This window comes from Eptatretus burgeri, chromosome 10, assembly GCF_056783735.1.
Source record: "Eptatretus burgeri isolate ZD-2024b chromosome 10, Ebu_testis_v1, whole genome shotgun sequence".
Taxonomy (NCBI): domain Eukaryota; kingdom Metazoa; phylum Chordata; class Myxini; order Myxiniformes; family Myxinidae; genus Eptatretus; species Eptatretus burgeri.
In genome coordinates, this window is record NC_140970.1 from 84,023,991 (window position 1) to 84,031,232 (window position 7,242).

At 45.6% G+C, this 7,242-nt stretch overlaps 1 long non-coding RNA gene across 1 annotated transcript; it reads right to left on the bottom strand.

Annotated features, from left to right (window-relative positions):
- Positions 1–1,056: 1,056 nt before the first annotated feature.
- Positions 1,057–3,336, bottom strand: LOC147018996 (uncharacterized). The gene is made up of 4 exons (XR_015062606.1): positions 2,083–3,336; positions 1,827–1,985; positions 1,520–1,577; positions 1,057–1,230 (listed from the first exon to the last, which is right to left on the bottom strand). It is a non-coding gene; the product is annotated as an uncharacterized LOC147018996 (long non-coding RNA).
- Between the last annotated feature and the right edge of the window lie 3,906 nt (positions 3,337–7,242).

Genomic DNA, 7,242 nt, shown 5'->3' on the forward strand with positions numbered 1-7,242 from the left:
ACGAAAAGATGGACCAACGAGCTTTTTAAAATTGTTGATGTAATAGATACGGTTCCTTGGACTTATAAGATATATGATTTGGAAGGGGAAGAGATTTTAGGTTCATTTTATTCACAGGAATTACAAAAGACAAAGATAAATTGAAATTTTTTGACTCCGCCCCTTTTTGGCTCCACCCACACAAGCCCCCGCCCACACAAGCCCCGCCCACACAAACCCCACACAAACCCCACCACACACCCCGCCACAGGGTCCAATAAGTTGAAATTTTTGACGGCGGACCTTTTTGACTCAGCACACACACGCCCCTCCCACCGAAGCCCCGCCGACGCAAACACCACACAAGCCCCGCACAAGCTCCACACAACCGGCACACAAAAACTCCACACAAGCTCCACACACACAAACCCCACACGAGCTCCACCCATATTCATCATATTCACATAATTAGTGATTAGTTAATTAGTTCACCACACACACAACATGTTTATTTAATTAAAAATTATCCACCCATCCACACAAGCTCCACTCATCCACCCATCCCCCCATCTCTCCACCCATCCATTTATCCACACAAACCTCATCCACAGAAGCCTCATCCACATTCACCCCTCCCACACAAGCTCCACCCACATAAACCCCTGCCCATATAAACCCTGCCCACATAAACCCCTCCCACATAAGCCCTGCCTACACAAGCTCCACACAAAAACTCTACACACATAAACCCCTCCCACACAAGCTCCACCCACATAAACCCCCGCCCACACAAGCCCCACCCACACAAGCCCCACCCACACACACACCCCGCCCACACAAGCCCCTCCCACACACACCCCACCCACACAAGCCCCCACCGAAGCCCCGCCCACACAAGCCCCGCCCACACAAGCCCCCCCCCCCTCATCCCCCCCTGTGTGCCCCCACCTTTGACCCACCACCTCCCTCATCCCACCCCCACCCTTCCCCACACACACACATGGGGAGGGGAGGGATGGGATGAGGGGGTGATGGGTCATTGGGGGAGCGCACCTACCCCCCCCCCTCCCCCCAACCCCCCCATTACATCTCTTTTATTCTTTTCTTGTAATTCAGAATCAAGTAATTGTAAACAAAACAAATATAATTTATTAATATTGAAAATATTAAATATTCATTTGCGAGAATGTACAATCTTTCCCAGCAATCTTCTTCAGATGCCTTGTGATTTCGAAACTCAGACACCATATTCTGTTTTGAAACAAAAAGTGGATAATAATTAGGTTCTATAAAGATAATTACATGGTAATATGAATAAGCCTCGTTGACCACTGAATTAACACACCAGGAGCCTGTCATCCTTTCAAGGTCAATAAAATGAATTCCAGTGTACTGACAAAACCACGTCCAAACTAATGATGCAACCAACATAAGGCGACATTCTAAAGAGAGAGTGATATTAATAATAATTCAGAAATATTTACCTCCAGAAAATCATGTGTTGTACGAGTGATATTAATAATAATTCAGAAATATTTACCTCCAGAAAATCATGTGTTGTACAAGATTGCTTCAACAGCTGATGTTGTGCGATAGTGCTGAAAAAAAAAAAATAAGTCAAGGGTATAGATGAAGAGACAGACAGGGAAAGCAACACACACACACACACACACACGCACACACACACACATACACACACACATAGACACACACACACGTGCCTCACCATTGGTTTAATTCATTCGAGATCAGAGACCAGTCATTATAAATCATTGGCCTCTTCAATAAGAGCAGAGAGAGGTAGGTAGAAAGACAGACAGAGAGAGAGGCACACACACGTGTCTCACCATTGGTTTAATTCCTTCGAGATGAGAGGACGTGATAAGACTTCATGCCACTCATTGAAAATGTCTTTCAATTCTCTTCTAAAATCATTGATCTCTTCAATAAGAGTATTAATTTCATGAACCACGTCGTGATATGTGAACTCAATTTCTTCCAATGCCCTGTCAGGGAAAAAAAAATATATATATCAGAATTATCATGATTTAATTAATAATCATTTGCTTCATCGTTCAAAGAGAAAAGCATACACAAACTTACCAACTCTGTAGTGGGCTGTTGGCTTCATCGGAAGAAATATCGTCCATGCCTCAGTTGTAAAAATGAAAATCCCGTCTGGCAGAAACTTTGTCTGGCGAACCGCTTATAAAGCAACGATGAGGAAATTGCTTAATCATTGGGTGTGGGCACAGGAAATGACAAGCTTCTCTTAATGATCTCATCTGGCCACCGCCCGAGTTGCAAATCGTTTTTGGACATAAACCACGCCATAAAAGTTTTGATTCAAATGTTTTCAGTTCGTGTTCTGAGATAAAATATAAACACGAGACCTTGTCTCACAGAATAGTTCCTATTTTTTCACAGCATGACAGTCCAAAACCACTTCCTCATTCACACAGCACGGCCGTGTCAAAAAAACACTTCCTCATTTTCACGGCATGAACTGAAAACATTTGAAACAAAACTTTTTTCTGGCATGGTTTATGTACAAAAATGATTTGCAACTCGGGCGGTGGCCAGATGAGATCATTAAGAGAAGTTTATCATTTCGTAATGGCACAAAAGGGGTATCTTAAAAAATATAAAGATTCAAATGTTTTGTTTTTCAATATTTTAGATGGGGATTATTGTGCAAAGAAAATTAAACTATTGAAGGAATTTGAGAATGAACAAATGTTTATAGGTTCAATGAGTGAGCTAAACAATATGCATTGGTTATTTGATAAAGAGTGTCCCGGGGCTTAGGCGTTTCAGATATTTCTTTCGAATCACCTTTAACAAATCTTTATCTTGTTGTATGGGCTATTTGAATAGAGAGCCCCTAGGTTAAAAGGGGAAATAAAAAAATGACCGTTTTTACAGCCATTTTTCCCTGCTGTGCAGGGGTTTGGCTTTTTCTTGAGGCAATGTTTTATGGCCGGATGCCCTTCCTGACACCAACCCTGGTCGCCTCTTACGACACACAGGGATATGGTACACCTATTCTAACCGGGGCATACACCGGGACCAGTACACTGGCACTCATTTCGCCGACCTCGGAAGGATGGCAGGCTGAGTCAACCCCCTGGTGTTAATTCAGCAGCCAACGGGATTTGAACTCAGGACCCTGGGATCCCAAGCCGCCACCCTAACAACTAAGCCAACACCAGGCTCCAGGTTAAAAGGGGAGACAAATAAATATACCTTGGGCTAAAAAGGGGATTTATTTTTTAGGGGAAAAAAAAGAAAAATTTCATGGCTGAAAATCCCCCATTCATTTACATGGGGAAAAGTGAGCCAGAACCAGTATTCTTTCCCTACTCCTGTGCACCTGGAGGGGCTGCCTATCCATAGCATCTGCCAGATCTGTGTCTGTATTTTCAGAGGTTTTGAGATGCTTTCCAGGGAATCAATCAAATCTGGTGAAAAAGGGATGTTTTTAAAAAAAGTTATAACGATTGCGTGGATCCCGAAACGATGTACCACGTGGCACATGCAAAGACAAGCATGTAACATGGCGGATTTTGTGCAATGTTTATTTCAGGAGTGATTGAACTTTGCGATGTCTCAAGGGATGTTCTGCATTAAGCAGCAACTCTTTTGTAGATAAAGTCGTTATTTCAACAAATTCATGTTATTTCATTAACTGCTGTGTGCGTGGTAAAGACTGGCTTTAATGTTAAAGGGATCCAACATGGTATGCAGCGATAGCCTAGCCAACCATTCCTTGTTAACCATTTAATTGGAGTGCTTGCATGAATGCTTAAGCCACTTGCCGAGAGCCCATTGTCGATGGTGGAACTGTGCTACATCATTCTGAGCAAATTGTTCACTCACTGCAGATGCTTTTTCTGTGCCACATTATTCAGAGTGAGTGGTTCGTGCTCCGTCACCCTGAACAAGTGGTTCATGCTATGTCGCCCTGAGGGAGTGGTGCATGCTCTGTCACCCTGAGGGAGTGCTTCATGCTCCGTCACCCTGAGCGAGTGGTTCATGCTCCGTCACCCTGAGCGAGTGGTTCATGCTCCCTCACCCTGAGGGAGTGGTGCATGCTATGTCGCCCTGAGGGAGTGGTTCATGCTCCGTCACCCTGAGCAAGTGGTTCATGCTCCGTCAACCTGAGAGAGTGGTTCGTGCACCGTCACTCTGAGTGAGTGGTTCATGCTCTGTCACCCTGAGTGTGTGCTGCATGCTCGATCATGCTGAGCGAGTGGTTTGTGTTCCGTCACCCTGAGTGAGTTGTGAGACAACACCCAATTTCCAAGCTGTTTGCAGTATTAACGTGTTTTCTAAATTACCGAGCCAATTTTTTTCACCCGCCCGTCACACACAGCTGTTTATAAAGATTAATGTTTGTGAACATATCCCTGAAACGTCTATATAAATGCAGCGTTGTGTTTTTTTGGTGAAAACAACTCAAGGTTTCTGGGTTGTATACACTAAGTACTTCAGTTTGTAATCGCACTGACTCGGCAACCTGCTGATTCCCGAAAAATTGCCAATATCAGCCAAACACTTGCGTGTGCGTGTGTGCGTGCGTGCGTGCTTGCGTGCTTGCGTGCCTGCGTGTCAGTGTGTCAGTGTGTCTCCTCCATAACTGAAACTTTGCATGCATACTAAGAAAACTCTAAGGAAGTGCATGACTGAAAATTGGGTGATTGGTTTAATTAAAACATCCCTTTTGAAGATAATGAATGGCCTTATAAAATTATATCCTTTGTCAGGCACATCATTGGACACCCTCGAGCACCTTGCTCACACTCGATGGGGGTCCTAATTCGCCATTTTGTTCGGCCTATTCAAACAGGCCTCAATTTGGAAACACGATCTACTCTCACGGATTAATTAAAGTATATAATCAAAGTATTTTGTCGGATATTAGAATCGCATCTGGTCGACAAAACAAGTTTCGAAATCTGGAGTGAAATCCAAAAATTCAACAAATTTGTGATTTTTATTACATAGTGCATTTATTTAAGCAAAGCATTAAACTCAACTTTTTCTACTGTTCAGACGATTCTATTGAGTGAAGAAAAGATGATGGAATGTGCAGAAAGTGTAACTTCATTGAGTGAAATGCTATGCTTCGTAAACTGCTTTTGCAATCGATGACGGCACAAGCCACAAGGGTCCTTTTTTTACTGCAATTTTATAAATACACTATTATAGTTCCACCAATATATTACTATTCGGTAGTTTCTGCAAGCGAAGTGGAGCTTTTTTGTTTTTTGCAAATGAAGAGGTTTTTTTTATTTTTTTCGCTTTACACCATTTTGTGCATGCTTTCATGACAAAATATTAATCCAAATACTCTAAAAGTTACAGCAATATATTAATCGTCGGTAGTTTCTGAAAGTGAAGAGGTACGCAGGCAGCACTCGAGGAAGTGGTAGAAATGGGAACAAATGACTCTCTGTGGGGTGTGTGCGAGCCTGTACTTGGTTACTCGTGTGTGGTGCGCGGGTTTCTCTGCATGCTGAACTTGAGCTCGGGCTCATGGTGCATGGCGCTGTGGAGGAGGTTATGTGGCCGTTTTGCGAACCGTGTGCTTAAGCAGTACCGATGCCTCGTGGGGAGCAGACATGTTGTGGCATCAAAGCCACGTGGGACGTGCCACTGTGCAGTGCGGGTGTGGGGAAATCCATGCATGTGAGTGAGTGAAAGGTGAGTAGACTGCCAGTGCACGTGCATGTTTAGCATAGACTGCGAGGAGGTTGGACGAATGTGTGGGAGGTGGAGGCCTTTACCGAATAGATAGCATTAGTTTTGATATTAAAATGCTAACGCCCAGTTTAATATAGAACATGGTAGTTCGGCCTAGGTCACATTTGCCACGGCGGCCGTGGGGTCTCCAAAATCTATGGCCACGAGCGATTATAGGGCGGCCGCAGTATTTCCTCGGTCACACAATGTAGCAGTCACATATATTTTTATTTTTCGGGGAGCCGCACGGCGTATTTATAAATTGTGGAGACCGAAAACGTGGGGGTGCCGTACGGTCTTTGATTTGATGTCGCACGCTGACCTTAGGGCGTTCCTGCAGCGGCCATAGAATTTTCAAGGCAGACGCAAGGTGCATGCAAGGCGACCACAGGGGGACCACAAGGGGGCCCGAAGGCGAACGTGCGGCCAGACGGACAGTAACGAATGGGTTAATTTTTTTAATTTTTTTTTTTACCAGTTCTTTTGTTTCGGCTTGTCGAATTGCTACGGCGAACGTAGAAATGAAAAAAGTTATAACTCCGCGTTATAATTCCACGACGACCTTACGGCCTGTAAAATATAGCCATACGGCGTAGGGCTCTTCTGAGGCCACCTCAGAAACTCTGCGGCCGCCACACGTTTCTGTCAATTCAGAGGGCATACGGCCGCCGTATCCTCGCCATAGAGCAAACGTGACTTAGCCCTCAGAAAGAAAAAGCTGCTGTTTGGGTGCGTTTTACCACCAGGGTAATGCCCTGGTACGCTGCCTTCCCATTCCCTCCCCTAAAACTGCTTTCCCATACCACGACCTCATGCTTCCTTCCCTTTCCTTCACACTGCCTTCCCATTCCCTCCTCTCACGCTTCCTTCCCATTCCCTCCCCTCACACTGCCTTCCAATTCCCTCCTCTCACACTGCCTTCCCTTTTCATCCCCTCACACTGCCTTCCCATTCCCTCCCCTCACACAGCTTTCCCATTCGCTCACCTCATGCTTCTTTCCCATTCCCTCCCCTCACACTGCCTTCCCTTTCCCTCTTCTCACGCTTCCTTCCCATTCCCTCCCCTCACACAGCTTTCCCATTCGCTCCCCTCATGCTTCTTTCCCATTCCCTCCCCTCACACTGCCTTCCCATTCCCTCCCCTCACACAGCTTTCCCATTGCCTCTTCTCATGCTTCCTTCCCATTCACTCCCCTCATGCCTCTTTCGCATTCCCTCCCCCCACACTGCCTTCGCATTCCCTCCCTTCACACTGCCTTCCCCTTTCTCTCCCCCACACTGCCTTCCCATTCTATTATGTCCCCTCACGCTGCCTTCCCATTCCGTCTCCTCATACTGCTTTCCCATTCCCTCCCCTCACACAGCTTTCCCATTCGCTCCCCTCATCCTTCTTTCCCATTCCCTCCCCTCACACTGCCTTCCCTTTCCCTCTTCTCACGCTTCCTTCCCATTCCCTCACCTCACGCTGCCTTCCCATTCCCCCTCGTGCTGCCTTCCCTTCCCTCCTCTCATGCTATC